Source organism: Lissotriton helveticus, chromosome 8 (assembly GCF_964261635.1).
Source record: "Lissotriton helveticus chromosome 8, aLisHel1.1, whole genome shotgun sequence".
In the NCBI taxonomy this organism is placed as follows: domain Eukaryota; kingdom Metazoa; phylum Chordata; class Amphibia; order Caudata; family Salamandridae; genus Lissotriton; species Lissotriton helveticus.
In genome coordinates, this window is record NC_136069.1 from 1,232,356,180 (window position 1) to 1,232,382,549 (window position 26,370).

Sequence of the window (26,370 nt, forward strand, 5' to 3'; positions counted from 1 at the left end):
CACCTGAAGAAGCTGATAGTGAGTGGGATTGGGATGTTCACAAATAAACAAAGGAATTTGGGTAACACACCCATTTTTTGTATTGCGATGCTGCCCGCCATCAACAGAGGTAGTCTGGACCACATCGGAATGCGGTTCTCCATTCCGTTCATAGCCCGGCCATAGTTGGCCAGCCAGAGCTCCTCAGGGTCTCTACTGATCAAGATGCCTAGATATTTGATTGGAGTTGAAGCCCATTGCAGCAAATATTCAGAGGGAAGAGGTAGCTTCAGTTAAGGGAAAGAGCACGGATTTGGCCCAGTTTACCTATATACCTGAGTGGCTGCCAAATCTCACAAGCTCGCAAATTAGAGGTGACAAGTTAACCTGGGGATCCTTCACATAGAAAGTGATGTCGTCTGTATATAAAGATGCAACAAGGATGTGAACCCCAAGCCCCTATCTGCATGATGTTGACAAAGTTGTGCAGCGAGGGGTTTCATTGCAATGGCAAACAGTAAAGGGGATAAAGGGCATCCCTGCCTTGTGCCCCTAGTGACTGTAAATGGGTCCAAAATATGCCTGTTAAGATGAAAATGTGTGGTGGGTAGGGTGAACGGAAGCCGAATTTGTGCAAGGAACCTGGGGCCAAGGCCCAGCCTCTGCAATATGGGAACGAGGTATCCCTATTCCAGCGCATCAAACGCTTTCATTGCATCTAGCAGAGCGGCTGAGGTCTCTGGATGTAGATGGTGCATCACTGCAAAGAGGGTTCGCAGGTTGTGGGATGTTGATCTGCCGGGGATAAATCCAGATTGGTCAGGTCGTACCGTTACAGGAAGTAGCAATTGCAGGTGGTTTGCTAGAACTTTTGCATATATTTTGTTGTCAGTGTTTATCAGGGACAAAGGGCGATAAGAATCGTATTGGTTGGCTGGTTCATCAGGTTTAAGGAGAGTAACTAATACGGCCTCCTGTAAGGATGGGTGAAATTTCCCGATTTCCAAGGCATCCTGATACATATCCAGGAGTTTGGGGGGTAAGATCTGGGAGTATTCCTTGTAGAAGGTCACAGACAGCCCGTCAATGCCAAGAGCCTTGTCAGGGGGAAGCCTATCGATTGCCTGGTGTATATCTTCAATGGTGATGGGGGAGTTCAAAAACTCCAGATGGGCATCAGATAGCCAGACCAATTGTACAGCGTCCATATATGTCTGGAGGTCCGCAGTGTGCACTATCAGAGTAGTAGAGTAGAGACGAGCGAAAAATGCCACCATCGTCTGCAGAAGGACAGTAGGGGAGAAGCGAATACAGCCTTTCTTGTCTAATAGCTCGGACACATGGGTCAAGACATGCGGTTTTTGAAGCAGGCAAGCAAGAGTTTTGCCGGGGTGGTCTCCATCCCCATATATATGAGGTTGAGACTCTTTGCCCAGGTAATGAGTCTCACGCAGCACCTCATCCTGGTACTCAGGCATCTTGTTTCGGATACCGCCATCATGACCGGATCAGTGGAGTGAAAGAAGTCTAACTCCAGTGGTGCAATATCAGCCTCTAGTCTTGTGAGCGTGCCCCGAATATCTCTGAGGATACCATTTTGTTTGGAAATGCATGTGCCCCGTATAACTACTTTAAACGTGTCCCATAGAACGGAAGGTGAGCTGACTGAATTAGTGTTCAGCTCGAAATACTCCAAGATGGCTACTCGAATCTCTTCCCTGAAAACCACATCCTGCAAGGCACCTGATGGCAGCCGCCAGGAGAACACATGGGGGAGGTTGAGAGGCATTTGAATACTCAACTGTACTGGGGCATCCACTGCTGCAGGTCCCTAGTAGTTAACCAGTAGTCATTTTTGGACCAATCCCTGTGTTGTAATGATAAGCAAGTGCCTTCGCGAGCCTTGCCATGTATGGACAGCCAAATGTCCATAAGGGGATTGTCAGCGATTAGTGCATGAAGGATTTTAGCCGCATGCGGGTGGGGTTGTTGGAAACTGGCAGCCCTGTCAAGAGAGTCATCTAAAGGGACCTTGAAGTCTCCACCCCAGAGTACCGTCCGGGGACCTATGTTGGCAATTAGATGCCTTATCTTAATGAAAAAGTCAGGGTCATCAGTATTAGGCCCTTAGATGGCAGCCAATATTTTAGGATGGTTATGTAGTGTGCCCGCCAATATGACATAGCGGCCATCCATGTCGCTAACACAATTAGATGTTTTCCATCAAGTCCTTTCCATATGAGAATGCTGACTCCCCTGGAGTAGTAAGAGTAAGTGGAGGAATAAGTTACCCCCCCATCCCCTAGTAAGCAGACTGGGAAGAGGGGCTTTGGCCAAGTGAGTTTCCTGAAAGGGACAGATGTCAATTTTGTGTCGGCTCAAATAGGAGTGTATCAGTCGTACCTTTCGGCCTTTATTTAGCCCACGTACATTTCACGTGAGGCATGTGACCATGGACATCTTATTTAGAATTAGGACGAAGGACGATGTGCATGCCCAGAGTGGCGCATGATGCACAGTATCATGCGCCACTGTGATGTTGTAGTGTCGGTACCAATCGCGTAGGGATGTCGTAGAGCATTTTGTCCATGCACAATTTGTAGCTAACAACTTTTTGAGCTCTGCAGTCCCATCCCGCCCCAAACCCGAACAGTAACTGTACGTACCCTGGCCCACCCTCCACCCATATCAACCCCCTAATTAGGTTGTGTTGTCCCTCTCCCTAACTTAGAAAACTGAGAATTATCCTGTAGGGCAGCGGATATGCCGAGCTGACAACCCGCCGGGAAGGCTGGGTGGCCAAGCGTAGGAAACGATCTGGGTCTCCCAATCAAGACAAATAAAACAAGGTTGTGCAATGCATCGGTCTCGCCTTTGGGACCTTATATGTTAGTGAACTTATCTATTCCAAATAACAAATGGCTTCTTCACAAAAAAAACAAAATAACATCAGAAGAAAATATGTTGTTCTATTTCCTTTTTAGGAGAGACTACGACTAGTTGCCGAAGTGCCATCCACCTCTGCCACTTATACCAAAGCCCTTTGTAATAGAAAATTTAATACAAATAAATAGGAACTTGCACTTGGCTTCCTTGCTACTTGGTTACATTTATAAAGCACCTTGAGGCTAAATGAAGCTTTAAAATGTACGTCTGGGGGGCGTGGCTTGGCGCCGTGGAAGATGGCGGCGACTGCGTGAGGCTCCGGCGAGGCACCGGGAGACCTTCTTCTTTTACCTTGAAGTTCCTGTATTAAGTTCCTGTACTGCTGTCGGATTCCCTCCGGTATGCGGTGGTGATACTGTGGATTTTTTTCCGGCGTCGGAGGAGGAGATAATTGCCGCTTATCTCGCAAGGACGCTCCGGTGTTCACAGACGCCATTTCGCGAGTCCCATCACGGAGCTGTCTTCTAACGGAGACGAGAGTGGTTCGCCTGCCCGGCATAAGCGTACATGCTGTACTATTCTTGGACAACCTCTCCAGCCCTCATGAGGTACACGCTTGCTGTTTTCTCTACTTGACGCTCCATACCGGCAGTCTACTATTTCTCCACATAGCGCGGCCGCCATTTTGCGCGCTCTGGAGTTTTTCTACCGGCATAAGCGGTATGTTTCCATTACTTCAATACCGCCTCAAGGCTTGATTTCTCTTTGTGATATTAATGTCTGGATGCCTGGTAAAACGATTTCTATGCCTCACTTGAAGTTCTCATGCAAGCACGGATGGTAGATTACTTACTATCCCCACTGGTTAATTTCTTTACGTGAGACATATTCAGCATTGCAGTTTACTTCCCTCAGACTTATTTCAACGCTGCAGATATTCCTTCATGCCTGCTTCTACTTTTAGTACTGACATGATGATACACTTTTAACTATATATATTGCGAGTTGGACATTTTCTTCATTCCTGATGTTCCTCATATATAATTCAATGCTTCATGACTCTCAGTAAAGGTTTTAATTTCTCTCCGTGATGCAATTAACTACGTGCTTTCGTCCTCAAGTGGTGCACGTTCCCTGTTTGCAGTATTTTCTCCATTGACTTATCTCATTAATGCTTGCATAGCCTATATCTGTCATTGCTCCCTCTTTAATTCCCTCAGGCTTCATTCCTCATGCCTGAGGTGGTTGTCTAGTGCCTTTACAGAGTTGTGACTAGTATTTTTGCTTGCTGCCACCGAGTTTTTGCCACTCTTCGTTTGGGCTCCTTCACATGGGAAAACAACAACATATGTCTCGCTTTTCATCTAAGGCGCCTACAAAGGTAGCTTTTGTTAAGAACTCTAAAGTATTTTCGGCTTTGTCCCAACTGGAAGATTCCCTTCCACCCTCGGGCTCGGAGACACTCATGGAATCGCCCTCTCCTACTTCTTCAGGAAAAGTCACTGTCAAACGGCTAAAAAAGCATCCTCCGTCCCCACCTAAATCATCGTCACCTGTATCCATGGAACTCTTATTGGAGGAAATTCGCTCTTTTCGTCCTTTCCTTGAGGAAATTGGGACTTTACGCCCCTTTATGGAGGAAACTAACACCAAACTCCAAGTTCTGACAGACAATTGGTCTCAAATTGAAACGAGAGTCTCTACGGTGGAGCAATCTGTAGCATCTTTTCAAGAATCTCAAACTAAAGTTACACACTTGTCCTCACAGGTAGGAGCTCTTCAGAAGCAGGTGGAGGAGTTGGAAAATAGAGGCAGACGTAATAACCTTCGCATTTACGGCCTGGCGGAAAATCTCGAAGGGTCTGACCCGCCTGCCTTTTTCAAGTCTTTCCTTCCCAAACTGCTACGCCTACCACAGGATACCTCTCTCAACATTCAACGGGCGCATCGTCTAGGTCGTCTGCCTACATCCCTCTCCCTGTCACAAAGGCCAAGAGGGGTCATCCTCTATTTCCTGGAATACACGGACCTCCTGAAAGTTCTAGCAGCTGCCAAGGCTATTCCCAAACTGTCTTGGCTTGACTCTCCATTGTTCTTCGCCCAGGACTATGCTAAAGCAACTGCTAATCGTAGGAAAGCTTTCCTCAGCATGAGAGAGTCCCTTCGTGCCATGGGGGCCCGATATGGCCTGTATCATCCATGTCTGTTTAAGGTCACCTACAATAATAAGACCACCACCTATGAGGATCCTGTGAGATTGCAGAGCTTCATTAATGCACACCGTACCTCTACCATGGATACCTCCGGTCCTTCCTCCTCTTCTCCTGGTTGACTTTTTGCATCACACGCTTGTTTTCAGATTCCAGCTCTCTTACTGATATGTTGTTGTTCGCCTCATGTTTTTGGCTGACTATCTAGTTATGTTGGCGAAGTTCTTGTTCTCCTTATATGTTCAGTTAACGTATTTTTTTTTTCACTTTTTGAAACTTTTTAACCACTTGTTTATTCTATTCCCTTTTCCTAATGTAATGTATTTTATTTAGTTTCATCCCCTTCTCTTCATTTTTTGCTACTGCTCTTTGTATTACTGTTTCAATTATACCCCATCTTTGTTCCCGCAGGAACCCCTCACCGTACGATGTCATCTCCCTGGTTCCTTGCCCGGCTGCCCTCGATTGTGTTGCCTCTCCCACCTGGCTCCTTCCCCCCTCAACCTTTTCTCGTACCTCCCCTTAGTAGGTATGTTATTTTCATGTTTTTTGTACCTTCCTTGTTTTTTGTTCCTCATTACTTCCCCTTCCTTTATCAATGACTTCATGTTTTGCTTTACGGTGATGATTTCTTTCTCCTCAGGTTCTATTACATCTTTCCTTCCTTTCTTTCCTCTTTATTTCTCACTCCTGTCTTCATTCTTCTGTACTCCTTTTCTGCTCCTTACTCATTACTCGTTAATCTTTGATCTCTCTCCTCTTTATAATTTTTCTCTTCATGTATATTTTTCCCATTTTCCACAGTTTCCTTTCTTCTTTTTTCATCTCTTTCTCCTCGTTCTTTCCTTTATTTATACCTTCTTTTCTTCTATTCCTCATTGCTTCTTTGAATCGTTGATCAAGAAATGTATGGCTTTCATGTACATACTATGTCTCTAAATTTGGTTTCATGGAATGTTAAGGGTATTAACTCCCCAATTAAACGTCAACGCATTTTATCTCACTTAGCTAAATTAAATGTTGATATTGCGTTTCTTCAAGAAACTCACCTTTCGGACCTAGAATCTGACAAACTCAAAAGAGGTTGGGTGGGTGACGTCTTTTTCTCACAGGGTGATGGGAAACGTAATGGTGTTGCCATTTTATGTCGTAGGTCACTTCCTCTAACGGTTATATCTCAAGAATCGGATACTAATGGCAGATGGATTCATGTCAGACTATCACTTAGAGGTGTTCCAATCTCTCTCCTTAATGTTTATGGCCCCACGGCCGGTGAACCCCTTTTTTGGGCTGATCTTTCTCCCCGCATCACCCAATTCATGGATGATAACTTCATCCTTGCGGGAGACTGCAATCACCCTTTTGATCCTTTTCTGGACAGGAAGTCCGATGCCAATTATATTCCTACGACATCGCACAAATTATTCACCCAAGCTATTTCGCAACATAAGCTTGTGGACTCCTGGCGTTTATGCAATCCAACTTTACAAGAATTCACTTTTTACTCCCCTCACCATCGGTCCCAATCACGGCTTGATTACATTTTTGTCTCCCACGCCCTTACTCAAACTCTCCATGCAGCAGAAATTGGCCCGATTTTACTTTCTGACCATGCCCCTGTACTGGTCAGTCTTGAAGTTTTACCCAAAACTGATGGTCCTAAACGATGGCGTTTCAACAATGCCCTTCTTTTGGATCCCAATTTTTCTGCTTCTTTTTCTGCCTTTTTTGCTGAGTTTTTCCTTTTTAATGATATCCCACCTATTTCGAAACATACCCTTTGGGATACCTTTAAAGCGGCTGCTCGTGATTTTATCATTACTTTTGTTGCTAAAAAACGTAAATCTGCACGCCAATTTACCAAAACCCTTCTTCATGACATTAAAAGATTGGAACACGCCTACTTCACTTCTCATTCCTCCGATAGTCTGACATCTCTGGTTGCTGCCAAAATTAAATTTAATGAACAGTCAACTGAAGATGCTTCTCTGTACTTGCTTAAATCTAGTGCCAGGTTTTATGGTGGTAGGAACAAAGCCGGGAAGATTCTTGCTAATTACTTAAAGATCAAACAAAATAAAGTCCATATTGAATCAATTTATGATGATACTGCCCAGTTACAACATAAAGATGCTGACATTCTTGCTACCTTCTCACATTTTTATGAGTCCTTATACACTTCAGATACACCCACTTCTCCTCAGTCTCTTACTCACTTTTTCTCTACCATTCAGACCCCCCTTCCTTCCCTCTTGACCTGTCCTCCTTAGAATCTGATGCCTCACAGCCAGAATTGTTTGCTGCTCTTCATCGTTTGAAACTGAACAAAGCCCCTGGCCCTGACGGGTTCACTGTTGAGTTTTATCTTCATTTTTCGAAGCTTCTTATTCCAAAACTCCACTCCCTTATTTCCTCTTTTACTGAATTAGGCACTTCTTCTGGTACTTTTTCGGACGCCCATATTTGTCTAATTCCCAAACCTGGAAAAGATGCCCAATATTGTAAAAATTACAGACCTATTTCACTAGTTAATATAGATTACAAAATTTTCGCTAAATTGTTGGCAATGAGATTAGATCATTTGCTCCCTGACCTGCTTGGAGATGAACAATCAGGCTTTGTTAAAGGCCGTTACATTACGGATAATACAAGGCTCCTATTCAACATCTTAACAAAATCTTCTCATCTCCAATCTCCCCTTGCAGCCATAGCCCTAGATGCTGAAAAGGCATTCGATAGGGTCGAATGGTCGTACCTTTTTCACACCCTTAATTGGTTTGGATTCGGTCCTAAATTTATCTCCCTAGTCTCATTGTTATACTCTCATCCCCGAGCTGCAGTTTTCGCTAATGGCCAAATTTCTCCTTATTTTGATCTCGGTAGAGGTGTCCGTCAAGGTTGTCCCCTCTCACCCTTCCTTTTCAACCTAGCCCTTGAACCTTTTTTATCCAAACTCCGTCAAAACCCTAATATTACTGGTTTTAGTACTACAGAGCTCTCCGTAAAACTAGCTGCTTACGCGGACGACATTTTACTATTTATTTCGAATCCTACTGTTTCCATCCCTGCTTTTTTAGCGGAAGTACAACATTATTCCTCAGTATCTGGTTACAAACTTAATAACGATAAATGCGAAATTTTACCTTTAACAAAGTTTACTTTTAAAAATGATTTCACTGCCTCAAACTTCACCTGGAGTCCTTCCAATATTAAATACCTAGGTTTACATATTACCCCCTCACTTCGTGACACTGTCTCCCTTTGTTTAACCAAGTGCATCCAGAAAATATCTGATCTCACAGCTAGATGGCATCCCCTTTACTTGTCCTGGTGGGGTCGCCTTGATACCATCAAGATGATGCTCTCCCCTATTATTCTTTATACCTTATCCAATATTCCCGTTCCCATTCCAGCCAAACTCATCAAAAAAATAAATTCAGTTTTCTCTTCCTTTCTTTGGCATAAAAGCAAACCTAGAATGTCTTTAGCTAGACTTAGTCGTCCCACCTCCGAAGGTGGGGTCAACTTTCCCAATTTCGCTGCTTATCATAAGGCCTTTTTGCTACGTCAATCTTCCTTCTGGTTGCAAGACCCTGATTCTCCATGCCCTTTATGGACACAGGTAGAGCGCCTCCTTCTTTCACCTTTCTCTTTTGCTGAATGCATCTCCTTTTCCCGCAAGCCTGCCTCGCTCCTTACCCCTATTCATAAGTTCACCCTCAAACTCCTCCTTTCCTCTCACTCTCCGGCTCCTACTTGTATTGCTGACTTCCTTTCCTCAACTATATGGCATAATAAATACCTTCTGATCCGAGGTAAACCCATCCTATGGAAGTCTTGGAGATCCAAAGGACTACTTTGGATTTCCCAATTGTTTTCACAATCCACTTTCATACCCTTTTCCACTCTCCGTCTCACCTTTCAATTACCCCTCTCCTGTCTTCCCCAGTATCTTCTTCTTAAGGCGTCAGTCATGGACGTGTATGTTACACTTCCTGCCTCTCCTCCTCCTACACCTACTCCAGACCCTATCCAACACCTTCATTCCACTTTACTCACCCTTCCAAAGGCTTCTGCTCTTTATAAACAGCTCCATGTACACACTATTCCCAGACTTAAAAGCAAAGTTGAGGAGCAATGGGAGACTGATCTTTCCCTCTCCTGGCCGACTCCCCTTTGGGATAGGATATGGTTAAAGATTCGTAAATCCTCCAGGGCTGCTTCCTTAACGCAATCCCTATTCTTCATTTATAACCGTTTATTACACACTCCTTCCACCCTTCACAAACGTTTCCCTAACACACCTGATACTTGTTGGTCATGCACTTCCCCACATGCTACCCTGTTTCACATGTTGTTCCTTTGCAAGAATGTTCATGCCTTCTGGTTGCAAGTTTGGGCACAAATTAATGTCATTTTTTCCACTACTATTCCGTTTTCAACTGCTCATGTTTTCCTGGGTAGCTTGTCTCCTTGTTGGGACTGTCATGACCTTAATGTTCGAATTGTTGATTTATTATTAGCGGTTGCCTTTCAACAGATCACGATTAATTGGAAGTCTACATCCAGTATTACTTTTAAAGCTTGGTGGTATAATGTAGTTCACAACCACAGACTCGATACTGCTTTTGTTTTTCCTCCACAGATGGCAACTAAACGTGCTGACTTATGGCTTCCTATTACATTGTATATAGATAAATGTGCACTCCGTTCTTTTCGCCCTCGACCTGCGCAGCAGGAAGTACCTAAGCCTCCTTGATACCCTTCACATTACTTTCTGTTTAATCACTCTATTTTACTGCATAGCCATATTTGCATTCTATTACATTACCTATTTATTATGCCCTTTATTTTTATTTTTTTGTGCTTTCTCAAAAATGATTCACTTCTATATTTTGTATGTTGTATTGATTTTGTTGAATTGCATTGCTCTCCTTTTTATTACTCCATCATTGTAAGTTTTTATTTCCCCTCCCCCCCACTCCCTTTTATTATTTCTCCACCATTGCTCCCTTATTAGTATTATCCCTGATTTGTATTATCACCATGCTTGTCTTTAATAAACTTGATTTTGAACTGTAAAATGTATGTCTGGTGCAATTGGGATAAGTACAAGGAAAGCAGGGTGCTAAGCAGCTAAGAACCGAATGAACTTTTGTACAAGGAGACTTTCAGCAGCTTTCTTTATTTAAGAGGCCTCATTACGAAATAATATAAACTCGAATAAATACCCAGAGAGAATGTGTCCTTGCTAAGGTAACTGGTGCCTGTGTAAAGCGCTCCAATAGTTTGCGCTATATACAACTGCCCAGAATCACAGACTATTGAGCCGGAGCTGCCGACTTTGGCGCTGGGGAACCAGGTTTCAGTTTCGGCATCGAGTTTTAAGCTGGTTCAACATTATGTAAATATGGATGCAATGGCAAACAGCAAAATACAAGTCGGGCGGCACACTAAGCACAGGTTTTTCGCTTATGTGTTTTTAATCCACGCCCTGAATTACATTGGCCATGCCACTTTGAGAGACCCCCCAGTTTTTTTCATCCCTCTTAAAGCCCTGGGTAAGCCCATGCATATTACGTGAAAACAAAAACTAAAAGTCGGAGCATGCATTCTGCGGCTAGATGAAAACCCAGAACAGCTATCAGGAATGGAATGATAAATCCCGTTTCCCTACATTCACTGTCCTCCCACCCTGTTTACACAAATGTGAAACATGGCCGCACACAGGTACATAATATATACTTTTTGTTGGTTACTTTTAATTTTTACTTTTAACACAATGCCTGTAGAAGAGATGACAAAATCTGCGAAACCACAGAAACAAGTACTGGGAGGGGCAGCACCTGGTATGAAGCTGGGATGGCGCTCAAAGGGCAGGTGTGAGTACTCTCTGCTGGAGTTATGTTATGTTAAAATCACTTTTACCGCGCACGGTCACCGAATGGTTTCATGGCGCTCACGGAGTGCACATGGTGGGTGTAAAGAAGCTCGCCCCGCAGCAGGACCCGAGCTGTGAGGGCTAGAGTCTGCTTGGCACCTCTCGGAAGTACGTGCAGCTAACCCTGGAGTGCACCCGTTATTTACTGTGAGTGCTGCTCTGCATGGGGCCACAGGGCAGATGGCAGCGAGCCTACACTACTACAGCTTTCAGGAAAAAAGGGAATGGAGCAGACTGCAGACTGATGTTCCCAGTTGCCAGCACTGGGCTCCGGAGGGCAGGTGTGGGTGGCAGGGGCACAGGAGCTTAGTTTGTTTGAGTCTGCAGGGTAACTGTTTTCTTTTGCCGACTCTCAGTCCATCAGGGAAAGGCTTGTCCATAGTATCTTGCTCAGTAACAGATTTGAAAATAAAAGCATCTCAGTGTGGTAATGTTAACGGATAGGCACATACAGAAGCAGTTATGTAAACATGACAACAGTGGTGTCGAGGGAGAGCCGAAAGCCTTGACTCCTGGGTTTGTTTCATAGGTCTTGTTTATGCCATGTAAATGCTTGTGTATGCCGATGCAGGCTACTGGACAACTTGCCAGCATTTTATGGAGCAGGACTAGTAAGAAATGTAAACAACTGATCGGCAGTTGGAGAATCGGAGACCCCAGAATACGACCAGACCAAGCAAGTGAAGTTCACACGAGCAGCCACTAGCAGCTTGAAACTCTATGCATATGGACGTGGCACTAGTACACAGCCACAAGTGATGTGCCACACTCAATGGTCTTGGAGGATAGTGGCTACTTCATACACTCAAAGATATCATAAAGCATTTCAGAAACCATACAGCAATGGTGATTGTTCCTCAGAGAGCTTCTTTAATCTCAAACTTTCAGGTACAGGGCAATCTCTCACGTAGGTGGGTCTATAGCACACGTCGACAACTGACACGGTCTGACTGCGTACTGTAAATACATTTGGATCAATGCTGTTGTCACCTTTAGACCAAGGGAGCTCTGCCCCTTTTAACACCGGCCAAGCAGAGCAGCCCCTCATTTACATCATGCTTACCGGAAGAGGTATTCAATGTGTGCCGTTGCATAAACGTCCGATCCGTCGCCACAGCTGGCTTACTTCCTTGCCTGAATCTTTTTGGGCCACCGGAGGGTATATATCGGGTCCTTGAAATCCTGCAGCTGTCTGCAATAGTTCGTGTTTACCATTTACCCTATCATTGCTGTCAAACCAGTGATGTGTAGCAATTTCTGGATGATTGCAGAAGGGCTTTAACGCTTTGTGAGCACACAGAAAGACATCCCCCACGCATGTGTAAGACAACCACTTGTATTGCGCATGTGTTCTTGTCAGGTCTGGCAAAATATAGTGCAAATTCACCCACCAATCACACTACAAACAAGCATTTAAAATGCAATAGGACTCGTATTTACGTGGGACCTATTGCATTTTCAACAGAATTGCGGGCATCAAAGAAGGCACGAGTGGGAGGGGCGGTTGTGATCCAAGAAGTTACGGACTGCAGCAGGGAATGGGGAGAGGCAGGGGAACAAAACGTTTTTTAAAGTAAAGGGGCTGATAGACTCGGAAGAACAAAAATTATGACATGGCCGTCAGGAGGTGGGACTAACAAGCCAAAAACCAATCACAATGCAGAATTTATGATTGAAGCCAATCAAAAATATAGCCGGAAAGTGGGTGGAGCTTCCCCCACTATAGTGTATACTGCATGTCTCGCAAATGGAGTAGTGTGTTGCGCTGCAACGCTATGCGAGACCTAAAAAGGAAACATGCACTTTCAGGCAGCCATAGTTAAGCATAAAAAGTGTAATTTCTGTGGAGTAAACCATCAGCTAGGATATATCAGCGTGCCCTGGAGATCAACTAGCATCCCAAAAAGTGCTATGATAGCATGCATCAATTATCAATAAAACATAGAGAACAGCAGAGTATCATTCATTGTAACTTAGCTGGGCCCCAGCCGAGGAATGAGGCGAGGCCACTGGAGACCGAATGGACTTGCATTCTGTATGCCCTACTGTTGTAGCAGGGGCTTCGCTGGTAGAAAGTCCCAGCGGACGGCTTGCACAGCCCTGGTGAAATCATGGTAAAAAGAAACAATGTTGCCCTGATGTTGAAGTTTTCCCTTTTCACAAGCCAGCTTGAGGATCAGATCCAGATCCCTGTAGTTTAACAAGTGAGCTATGATGGGGCGGGCGTGGCCCCCGCTAAGGCCTAGGTGCAAGCGACCTGTGGGCTCTTTCAACCAGGAATACCGGAGGCAATTCTGCTCCAAAGAGATCTTTAAGCAGGGTTTCAACAAAGTCCGCTATTTTCGAAATCGCAGTGGTCTCATGTACGCCCACGATGAGAAGATTATTTTGCCTCGGATGGGCTATGAAGTCTTCATTCTTGGCCTATATGAGCTCCAACACTCTGTCCATGCACAGGAGCTGCTCTTTGGCCACATCTTGGCTGTCATCATTATCTGAAATCTGAGCTTCCAGCTGTTCAATCCTAGTGTCATGTGTTTCCACCCATTTTTGGAAATGATCTAGATGTGAGGTGAGTAAATCTAGTTTGGAGTCTATTGTTTTCAAGCTAGACTTTACCTCCATGAGTATTTCCCTTAGGTCCGCTTCCTGTCCCTCAGACTCCTCCATTTGTTGGAAGGCCAGCACTGTCGTCCTCAGTGTGATCGGCCTGTCATGAGGCACGTCACTTCTTAAATGAGAGCTTAGTCTGCCTTCCTTTGTGCTTGCGCATAGTGCGGTAATAGCTGGAGCCAGCAGTGCGCCACCCCAGGGTAGAGGCAGGAGGTCACCGTTATATGTGTCCATCGCAAGGTTTCCGCGCGGTTTCCAGCTATGGGAGTCTGCACAACTTTCCATCCGGCAGGGGACCAGATCTTCAATGCAGTTCCACTACCTCCCATAGGATCAGCAAAACTTTAGAAGCACAGGAGGCCCCAGAACACAGTTTGGCATCGTAAGTGGGAAAGCACAGGCTAACAGTTCCTTACTCACAGCGAGGGAGACATGTCAGCGGTAGGTGGCTCCTCTGGTCTCCACATGCGCGGTCACGATAGGGCCAAATCACTAGGTGTGGGCTGGGTAACACCAGCAAGGACGGAGAGGCGCCCGCGAGGGAAAGTTCACTGAAGAAGATGTATGGCGGGGTGCTCCAATGCCAGCAATGTCAGCCACCACCGCGCCCTCCGCCAGAATCAGCAGGCTCAGCAGGCCCCAACTGGGCACTGCAATGGATGGAGGCAGTAGGCTGCGCACCAGCTGCTTTATCACAGGCTGTACACAACCGGAGCGCGACCCGCGGGGCCCAGCCTCAAGGCCTATAGTGCAGTCCCCACTCAAAGTAGGTCCAGTAGGGGAGGGACCACACCGAAAGCAGTTCACAGCGCTGGGGCCGAGTTGAAGGAACACTCTTCACCAGCACATACTGCTAACACAGCTGCGCCCAGCACCTCTACCAGTCTGAGTCCTGCAGCCGCAGTCCCGATACCTCATCAGCCGCTCCAGCAGTGGCTCAGTTACCTCACCGGTGCAACCAACTCCTGCTCCACAATATGGGAGAGCCCAGACAAGTAGTCTTGGCCGGCGGTAATCGGAACAGCTCGTCACAGCTAATGATGCGCCAGACCGCCCATCCTCAGGGCAACAGCGACTTGGGCCCTGGCTGCACCACAGGCAGGTCGCAGCCATGATTCACTGCCACACGTCCCTACAGCCGGATACCGAGGTCCGCCCGATGACGGGTGACTGGTTATTGGGTGCTGTCTGCACATAATGGTTCTTCTGGGGAACCACAGAGTGCACAGATGCTATAGGATTAGTGTCTCGGCTGGCAGAGCTCACTTACAGAGGGGCCATATTTCTGCTTGGCGAGACCATGCCCCCCCCCCCCGGCCACTGGATAACTTGATTGCCAAGAAGGCGGCACAGCAGTTTCAGCTCATTCAACACTTTTCTTGGCCAGAAGGCAAGTCAGTTAATGACTTCATGGTGCGTAGCATCAGTGCTCTACTCATCTGTAGATGTAGCTATGGCAATGGTGGAACAGGCCGGGCCGGAGCTTTTATGGCCAAAGGTGACGTAAAATCGGCATTCTGCTTACTACCGGTACACCCAAAAAACTTTCCATTGCTGGAAGTCCAATTTGAAGGGTCTTGGTATGTGGATAAAACTCTTCCAATGGAATGCTCAATTTTGTGCACCTTGTTTGAGCACTTTGCTCCTTCTTGGAAAGGCGAAATGAAGGCAACAGGTTACTAGAAGGTGACACCCTATCCCAATGACTTTCTCATGGTGACGAACTCTAGTTCCCAGTGTTTGCTGGCTAGTTTTCTGAAGCTCATGGAGGACGTGGGGTTCATTTGGCCCGAGAGAAAACAGTGTGACCAGTGACCACCATTTCATTTTTAAGAATCAAGTTGGATTTAGTGTCAAGGATAGCACGCCTTCCACATGAATAGAAGCTGGGAATGTAAGTGCTTTAGGACACAGCACTGCAAAAATGAAGCTCACGCTCAGGGAGGTGCAAGTGCTTTTGGGACACCGACATTTTGCATGTAGGGTGGTGTAGGCAGGTAGCACATTCTGCGGGAGATTAGGCCTAGTGCTCTTACGCTGTCCCTACCACACCATCATGTTAGGTTGTCCGCAGGAGTTAAGGCAGATCTGCGGATGTGGAGGAGATTTTTGGACTCATTCAATGGAATTCCAGTTCACACACAACAGGAAGTTGACCGGGATGTTCAAATTTTTATCGGATTCATCAGTTGGCATAGGTTTTGCCTGTTTCATCAGGGACACTGGTAAGCAGAAGAATGGCCAGAAGGTTGCAAGAATGGAGGATGAATGATTGCATTTCTGGAATTTTTCCCTCTAGTGGTAACTGTCACATTGTGAAGTACATGGTTACAGAACAGGAAGCTACTATTCAGAATAGGCAATATGGCTGTTGTTCAGGTGGTTAACAGGCAGTCAGTGAGGGACGCGCTGGTCCTTAAGTTGCTGAGGGTGTTTGTGCTGGAATGTTTGTGATGGGATTTTCTGTTTAGAACCAGGCATGTACCGGGGCTGGACAATGAAATTGCGGATGCTTTTTCTTGCTCACAGTGGAAGAGCTTCCATAGACTGGCCACGGAAGTGAACAGGGACATAACTCGAATGTCACCGGAGTTATGGACAGTGGGAGACAGAGGATGTGTCAACTGGTAGTGGGGTCCTTGGTTGCTTCGACACGTATGGCATATTACCAGGCTTGGGGTGAATTTCTGAGGTCAGGAGCTCGCTGCCACCCAAGTGAGTGGGAGAGAGTAGAGGAAGTAGTGCAGCTCCTATTACAGCTGACAGAGAAAGGTCTATCCTGAGTCACGATGTCAGGAAAGCTGACAGGCATTGGCTTCATGGGGAAACTGTTGTAGGGTCATGCACCATCAGTGGGAGAGGAGGGTAAGAGGATGTTAGAATGGTGGGCTAGAGTACAGGGTGAGTCCGGACAGAGGAGGAAGCCTATTTCTTGGCAGTTTTTTTTTAGAGTAATACATAGTTTTCCAGAGATTAGTTATTCACGGGTTTAAACTGTTTTGTTTTCCACTCTAATGTTGTGGATGTTTTTAGGCCCTTTTGTGTATCAGACCTGTTGGGGGGATGAAGGATAAAGTATTGAAATGGGAGAATGTTAACATTAGACAGGGGTGTCTGGAAATCTGCATGCTCTGGTCTAAGACTGACCAGCAGTTGAGAGAAACTACAATGCGATTACAAGCTCAGGAAGAGGAGGTATGCCCGTAGCATCAGGGCATTAAACCCAAAACGCAGGCCAGAGGACAGGAGGGGTAGTTTTCACCCATCAACAGGGGGGATCCAGTGACTTCATTCCAATCATTGACAGAATTGAGGAAAGCTCTGATGAGGTTAGGTTTGGTGGCTGTGAATTATGGTACTCATTCTTTAGGATCGGGCAGCAATGGAGGCAAGCATGCGACGGTGGTCTAGGGAGCAAATAATGATGCTGGGCAGGTGGTTGTCAGAATGTTACCAGTGGTATTGTACGACCAATGAAAGGGAAGGGTGTGAAGTTTGGTCATAATGATGTGTTTACATGATTTTCTCTTTCAGGATGGGTTCCAAGTCCTTTGGCTGCTATCTTGTTGGTGTGGATCGTCAGACATTCCTTCATAAAGTGGGCGGATCGGGTGGCTGGGAAGAATGCATGGGGTAGGAATTTAGGTTTTCACAGTAGTTCATTGTCAGTAGAGTGGGTTGAAAAAGGAGGTGTTAGATTTGGGAGTCTCTAGTTGGCACAGGTAGGTACTTGTGACAAATAGGGACCCTTGCCTCAATTCAGGGTAAGGGGTACACTCCTAAAATAACCCCTGCTCACCCCCTTGGTAGCTTGGCACAAGCAGACAGTCTTATCTCAGAGGCAGTGTGTAAAGCATTGTGACCACAACACTACATATTGACACCACACAGGTTTTATATCAAAAATAGGTACTCTTTATATAGATTTAACACAAGACCACAAACAACAAAAATCCACAATACTGTACTTAAAATGGTAGTTTTAGCTTAGTTCTGTTCAGTTCTTAAAATGCGACATTTTAGGTCAATGTACCTTATGATGCTGTACGCTTCCACAACAAAAGTGTTGCAGCAATGGAAATGCAGCAAAGTTCTGGTGCAAAGAAATAAAGATGTGAAGATCTTCCAGATGCAGCACGCTTCTCCACATTTCTAGAAGTCTCGGCTCGACACGTCAGCTGCAGCGGCGGCACCCTTGTTCAGAGATGCTATGACAGCTGCTTTGGTGGTGACACTCTTCTTCCTCGAAGCGAGACGCTTCAGTTTGATGCGTCAGCTGCAGCGGCGACACCCTTGTTCAGAGATGCGACGATAGTGGCTCTGACGGCGGCACGCTTCTCTGTGGATGCAAGGCGCTTTTCTCGATGCGGTGCAATGCGTCAGCTACAGTGGCGACATCCTTGTTCAGAAATGCGACGGCAGTGGCTGCGACAGCGACACACTTCTTCTTCGGTGCGAGATGCTTCTCTCGATGCGGTGCAATGCGTCAGCTAGTGTGGAGACACCCTTGTTCAGATATGTGACGGCAGCGGCTGCAACGGCGACACGCTTCTTCTTTGGTGTGAGACGCTTCTCTCGATGCGGTGCAATGCGTCAGCTACAGCGGCAACACCCTTGTTCAGAGATGCAACAGCAGCGGCTGCGACGGCGACACACTTCTTCCTCTTGAGTCGCGCTTCCAGCTCCTTGCGACACGCAGTCCCTCAGAAGGCCCAAAACATCAGCAGGCACTTCCAAAGAACACTTGGGGAAATTGTGGTAGAAGTTTGTTGTCCCTGAGACTTAAGCAGGAGTCAAGCTATGTTCCAAGCCCGTGGAGATCCTTACAAGTTGATAAAAGTAACCAAAGTCCCAATCTCCTTACTTTGGCAGTCAGGTAACCACTGCAGGCCAATCGTCCAAGCAGCACTTCAGCTTAGGGATAGTCTCTCCTCAGTTTCTTCTGGTCCACTCCTCAGCAAAGGTTCCTTCTTGTTGTCCAAAAGTGATCTAACTTCTTGGGATCAGGGTCCTAATACTTATACCCCAAAATCCTTTGTCCTCTGAGGGCAGAGGGGCCTTTGCCTAATCCAAAACAGTTCTGGTCAGTCCTGGAGCACTCTGTTTACATGACTCCTTCTTTCCTTTCACAGTGCAGGTCAGAAACAACAGATGCCCAACAGGAGGTGAGCCAGCATTGTGGAGGGAAGGCACAGCCCTGGAGCACTCTGTTGACATGACTCCTCTCCTTTTACAGTGCAGTGCAGAGACATCAGACGCACCACAGGAGGTGGAGCCAGCATTGTGGAGGGAAGGCGCAGCCCTATTCAGGTCCCAGGTGCAACTCCTCCCGCCATTTAGATGGAGATCTCTCTAGTCACCACTGGGTGGACTCATCCTGTCTCCTGGAATCCCCCAGCCCTGTCACTCAAACTCCAGAAAAGGAATACACAACCTAGCAGAGGCAGGCTTGGATAGTTAGACAAGAAAACACCTACTTTCTAAAAGTGGTATTATCAAACACAGAATGATAAAACCAACTTCACTAAAAGATGTATTTTATCATTCTGAGTTCAGGCATACTAAACTCGAATTTCTACCATGTTCCCTGAGTCAGTTAGGAGTATAAGATGTAATAATCTAACTGCTGATTCTGGCCTATGGAGAACAAGTAGCCTTGCAATAGTGAAAAACGAAAATGGCTGTAATTCACTATTAGGACATGCCACACACACCAGGGCTTGTCCTACCTTATACTTACAATGCATCCCGCCCGTGGGCCTACCATAGGGGTGTCTGACATGAAGAAAAAGGAAGGTTTAGGGACTGGCACTTGGGAGCACTTGCCCAGTCAGCATGGTAGTACCAGACTGCACACAGGCTCTGCAATGGCAGACCTTAGATTCACTTTTACAGGCTGCTTCTGTGGGTGGCACAACCAGAGCTGCAAGCCCACCAGCAGTATTTGGTTTACAAGCCCTGGGCACTCCCGGTGCACTGTACTAGGGTCTGACAGGTAAACCAAACCAGCCAATCACGAAGTCACTAAGCCATATATCAATTTACACTAGGCAGAGCATATGCACTTTAGCACTGATCAGCAGTGGTAAAGTGCCCAGAGTCATAAAACCAACAAAAACAGGTCAGACAGAATACAGGAGGAAGGCAAAAAGTTCAGGGATGACCCTGCAAAAAGGGCCAAGTCCAACAAGAGGCATGAGGTGGAAGGAATTGTTGCCCAATCTCAACAAGTTGATGAGTAGGACTAGTTGTACGGATATTTTGATGATCCACTTAGGAAAGACCTAGATGGTAGTGGAGAAGGGCCTGTCACTCTTATGATCCATGAAACAGGATTTGAGAGAGATAAAATCACACTGGTCAGGGTGTTTCATAGCCTAGAAGGTGTTTATCCCTAGGAGGTGTTGGAGAGGGGCAATCAAGCCATCAGCTGTAGATAAAGCTAGGAGAAAGGTGAATAGAGAAATGCACATTTTTGTAGAGACAAACTTTTAGGAAGGCCACACCATGTTGACTTACGTTATGAAGAGGTTGAGTTTTTCAGGGATGACGGAGTGCATCTTTCATAATATGGGATGAGATTACACTTGTTGCAGTTGAGGGAGTTTTTGGTTAGGAGACTGAGGAGACAGGAATGGTTCATCGAAATAGGGGGGTGGGCAGAAAATGTAAGTTTGTACCATTTTCTGGTGGCGATTGGCCCACAAGTTTGCAAGCCTTATATTAAGGTTATTTTGGTTAATATAGGCTAAGCAAGCAGGAAGTTCTGGAGTTAAAATACATCATAGAAATATCAAGTTCAGCACAGGTTAATTCTTTCACTGCTAAGCAGAGGAAGAAGTTAAAGTGAGACAACCAGAGAAGTACAATAGGTCTGGATGTCAAAGTTTGAAGGGTATGTGTACGGAGGTGGGGTTAGGGGAGGGTGTTATGGAATGTAGGATATTGAATGTATAGTGAGATTTTATTTCTGTAAGGCCTTAGTCCGAGGATGTTTATGTGATACACACCTGTTTCAACAAAGTGGCCTTTTCCACACATACAAAGAGTCAGTGTGCCCCATTTCACCCAATTAAAGATACTGTCTTGACGAAGAATGCATGATGACACAACAATCTCAAGAAGTTTGAAAACTATCCTGTGGACGGAAATAGACAATTTATTGTTCTCAGAAATGGTAAAATGCACACCCAAATTCAACACTCTTCAAATGCTCAAAGGCAATACTTAGGCGTGCAACCCTGGTGCGTACTCCGTTCGTATGCGGTTCAACATTGTGTATTTGAAGAAGGAGCCTTGTCAGGTCTCCCAAACCCAAGATGCACAGGCAACAAGTGAGAGTTAATGCAATTATCACGTTCAAACAGTTTGTTCCTTTTTGCTTTGAGCATTCGAAGATTGTTAAAATTTGGTGTGCATTCTACCATTTCAAATGAACAATAAATGATCCATTTGCATCCACTGGATAATTTGCACCCTTCTTGAGATTGTTGTGCCATGATCATGCATTCTCCATCAATATAGCAGCTGTAATTGGGCACACAGCACTGGAGGTTCACATTTAAATTATGATTTGATGTACTGAAAAAAACAGCAGGCTCTGTGTTTGCTTAGTAATCAACCAGTACATATTGAAGGAATACCTGTGTATATCCAAAGAAGTGTTAACGATCAAACAATCATATGTATCTGTAAAATCTTGTGCTTTATTAATGCATTACATGTTTCTGTTTTATTTCCATTTTTTGTATAACAGCGTTGCCACAACAGTTTATTCTCTGCACCTCTTTCTTTAATGAGATTTTTGTTATGAGGTCTATATTTAGCATTGTTGATATATATTTCATTCACATTGTGCATGGCACGATGATAGTATTCCACTTATTTTCATTGCACTGAGCGGGTTTGGTGTCACATGATATGGATTATTCACATGGTACAATTTAAAAGTACTTGCTACACTAGCGTCTGTTTAACAGAGCATTCACTAATGGATTGAATAGTTTTGGCTGGCTACACTGCCGCAGGTAAATTGAGTGTTGAGCTTCTGGCACATTTAGGATACTTATTTAAAACATTCAATTTAATGCTAATGGTTTCTATTGGACACAATGGTGTTTACAGGCTTGTTTTTGTGAATGATATTATTGTGTGGGTTTTGGTAATGAACATGCTGTTTAGCACATGGTATGAATATGGGAGCACATTACCAATCACACGGTGAACCTGAATGTTTGGTAAGTTGGAAGGATTTGCATTTACACAAACATGTGTCTGATTAACAGTCACTTTATTCACTGGGTGCATTTGGTGGAGGGTTGTGTTATTGGTTGTTGGGAGTAGGGTGGGACTAGGGCTAGGGTTAGACCTTTAATTGGAAGTAGCGATTAGGGCTTCTGGTGTGATTGGTTGCTGGACTGGGTGTGGGACTTAGAGTAGGGTTAGGCTTTCTATTGGAAGTAGGGACTAAGGCTACCTGTGCCATTAGTTGCATGGACTTGTTATGGGACTACTGGTAGGGCTAGGGCCTTTATTGGACGTAGGGAACAGGGTTTTTGAACTGATTGGGTGCTTGGACTAGGGCTAAGATTGGCTGTAAGGTCCTGGTCTCCTATTGGTTCTAGATTTTAGGGCTAGTGTTGTGATTGGATAGTGTTAGGGCTAAGGTTCCCATTAGTTGAAGGGGTCACCTGATTACTAGGGCTATAAAAAAAGGCCAGGCTTAGGGCGTCTCAGACCGGGCAGAGAGGCTAAGGGCTGAGAGGACAAGGGCAGTTTCCTGTTTGAGCCTGTTAAGGGCAGAGAGGACAAGGGCAGTTTCCTGTTTGAGCCTGTTCGAGACTGGTCGGGACTAGGGCAAGAAATGCTGCCCTTTTTCTCATTTAGCAATACCCAGACTACACCATCCACAAACAGAGCAACACACTCACGCCAAATGTACACCACGCACAACACTATGCACAGACTAATGTACCAGCCTGCACTACAAACCCAACCAAACCACATCTACACACCCTACTATCCCAACTACCACACATATCCACCATCACCTACAAACAGTATTCAACTCTATCCTATACCACTAACCAATACACTCATCACTAACACAACGCCAATCAACACCATACATAACTACATCCCATTCAGACACACTCTCCCTCCTGTAATTACACCTAACAAACCACCTTTTATCACTAAAAAATGTATAATCATCCTTCCATCAGTTGTCCAACAAACACCCTCCTCTCCCTTCTACCATAATAACACTACCGCACAACACACACACTGCATGCCACCACACTTTGTAACTCTTGCAACAAACCAGTGGAAGATAAACACTATCACCTCTGCTTCATTCCCTCCTACACACAACATACACTCTACTCAAAAACACATCACCACCCCCTCTCCGTCACATCCTCCTCTCACAAACAATACTACACAACCAAATCCATTGCATGAAACATATACATCAGCACCCTTTTTCACTACTCCTCAAAAGCAAAACATATCACACACACCAGCACAACAAGATCTTCAAAGCACAACACCTCATAATACTTACCATCACAAAATACGAACATATACCCACCTTTCAAACCACACAAAGGAACAAACTCACAGCCAAGCTTTCACTCTTCCACGACATCTAACACAGATACAGCAATACAGCACCTCCCTTCTAACTGCCTCTCATCCATTGGACAATTTATAACATTACTACATGACCCACATGCTGCACCACCTCCCCTGACTCATACACATTCCGCCTTAAACACACACAAACAAATATAAGCAACATGCCACACGTCACAACTTTGCTTCCCCATGTCTACTTCACAACAATGTTACACCACAAAAGCAACACAGCACTCCAACTCACTCTCAAACTCCATCTCCAACACATGCAGACCCATCAAAATGCCTTCTTAGCATGCTGGATGAGGAACACGATACAGAACAGCTACACGATTGCTATCCTAATACAGCTAATACCAGCACTAAAAACACACCTGCTACAAACCCACACAATACTGATCACTCTTCTACCAAACAAAGTCCCACTATCACCAAAGGCCACTCACTAAACTGTCTACTAATAAATGCTCGATCCCTCTCTAAAAACAAGCATCACATCTACAACCTTCTCACCGATGCAAAACCAGACATACTATTCATAACCGAATCATGGTTGGGAGAAGATATAGCTTCAGTCCTGCATGAAGCCATTCCTCTAGGCTATCAAATAATCACCCAAAGTTGTATAGCCAAAAAAGGAGGTGTTCTAGCTGTTTATTCAAGCAAACAATATATATCACTAAAATTTAACACATCTCCATAAAGAATTGTTAGGCTCTTCTAACGAGATGCAATCCTACACTGTCTTCCTCCTGTAACTTCCTGCTCCTTTACAAACCTCCATCTAGCATGGCAACATTCCCAGACGCACTTCTAGACACAGTTACAAACCTGATAACAATACACTCCAACCTATGCGTTCTGGGTAACCTTAACATTTGGTTTGATAAACCCAATATGACCCATCCAAAAACTATAATCACTGGCTTAGATGCATTGAACCTGCATCAGATTGTCCACAATCCGACACACACCACTGGACATATCCTAGATGTCTTTTTGCTAATACTGAACTAGTTACCTTTCAAACTATATCTCCAGTCATATGGTCAGACCACCACTTGCTTGCCTTCCAACATAATACAACGCTAAGCGACTCACCTAAAACTACCTTACATCCATCCACTTATCGGCTGTGGAACAAACTCAATTTGGAATACTTGGAAACACAGCTAACATCCAGTACAAATCTGGAAAGCATCAATTCGGTTCAATATCTATATGAGTGGCTACAGGAAGCTTTTGACATCCTGATACCACTCAAAACCACACAACAGAACAAAAGAAACAAAGCGCCTTGGAGAAACATAGAAATAAAAGACATAAAACAACAAATTAGAAAGCTGCAACGTACCTGGCTCAAAACAAACAAGACAAACTTCACCTACAGAAAATTAACAGATTATACAAGTCGGCTATCAAAAAAGCTAAGAAAAGGTACTATTCAGACAGAATTCAAAACGCTAAATGTGCAAATAAAGAATTCTATAAAATATTCAATGAATTTCGCATACCGAATTGCCTAGAAGGAACTCATCCTGTTACTCAGGATTTCTCAGACAAACTGGCAAATCATTACACGGACAAAGCAGACACATTGGAATCGTACTTAAAACAGAAACAAAGCACCAGCACTAACCCTTGTACAAAACAACAATCCAAGAATGCTCTAATCAAGCCTCTCCGTTCCTGCCAACACATCTCACACGATGAATTGAAGGACCTGGTCAAAGCAAGCAGGCCTGCCATCAGCCCTTCTGACCCCTGTCCGCTACAAACTTTCAAGACAATTCTTTTAACAACCTCTGCTACCACTCCAGTAAGAAGAATCATCAACGATTCCTTAACTACTGGAGTATTTCTAGAAGAACTCAACAAGTCATGCATACGCCCTTTACTGAAGAAAACAAACTTGGACCCGCTGAACCCTGACAACTACAGACCCATTACAAATGGACCGTTCCTGGGCAAACTGATAGAAAGAACAGCGTTCGCCTAGTTGTCACAATTCATTGAAGAGAATTACATACTTTCAGACTTCCAAACAGGATTCCGTCCGGGAAGAGGCACTGAATCTGTCCTCCTTGCCATCTGGGATGACCTAAAGAATACAGTTGACCGCAAGGGGGTTGCTGCGCTACTCCTCTTGGACCTCTCAGCTGCCTTTGACACGGTTGACCATGACACTCTAAACAAAGACTCTATGAAGCCGGCATAGATGGAACTGCTTTAGACTGATTAGCGTCCTATCTTCGAAACAGAACTAATGTCATCCATACCCCACCTTTCTCATCCAAACCATACTCCACAAAAGCAGGGGTCCCTCAAGGTTCTATCATCTCGCCCATGCTTTTCAACATCTACATGTAGTCATTACCAGTACTGATCAATAAATTTCACCTCACGTGCTATAACTATGCAGATGACATGCAAATACTCCTTCAACTGGAATGCCCCAAAGACATTGGAAAATCACCAATTTTCAGCTGTCTCAGAGCCGTGGATCAGTGGATGCCCTGGATCCATCTCAAATTGAATGCTTCGAAAACTGAAATACTCACGTGTGGCGATTGGAAACATTACAACCCGCTTGCCGCATGGCCAGATGAACTGGGATCACTGCCTAAAGTATCGAAGGAAGTAAGAAACCTTGGAATGACCATGGACTACAAGCTGTTGATGAATGCCCAAGTGGATAAACTAACAAGATCAAGCTTTGCTACTATAAAAATGCTGCGACGAATTTTCCCTCATTTGGGATTTCCACACAAGGTCCAAGCTACCATCTCCCTTTTTCTGTCCAAACTCGATTACGCCAATAGCCTCTACCACAGATCCCCTTTAACGACCATGAAAAGACTACAACAGATTCAGAACTCGGCTGCCAGACTACTCTTGCATACTAATCCGCGAGACCACATCTCCCCTGCCTTGAAAGCCCTGCATTGGTTACCGGTTGCCAGAAGATCCACGTTCAAGCTGCTTTGTATCACCCACAAATCAATACATGGAATGGGACCGCTCTTCATCAGGAACACAATCACCAAACACATTCAACAAAGGAACCTCCACTCTAAAGGAGCATCTCGCCTCAAAATCCCA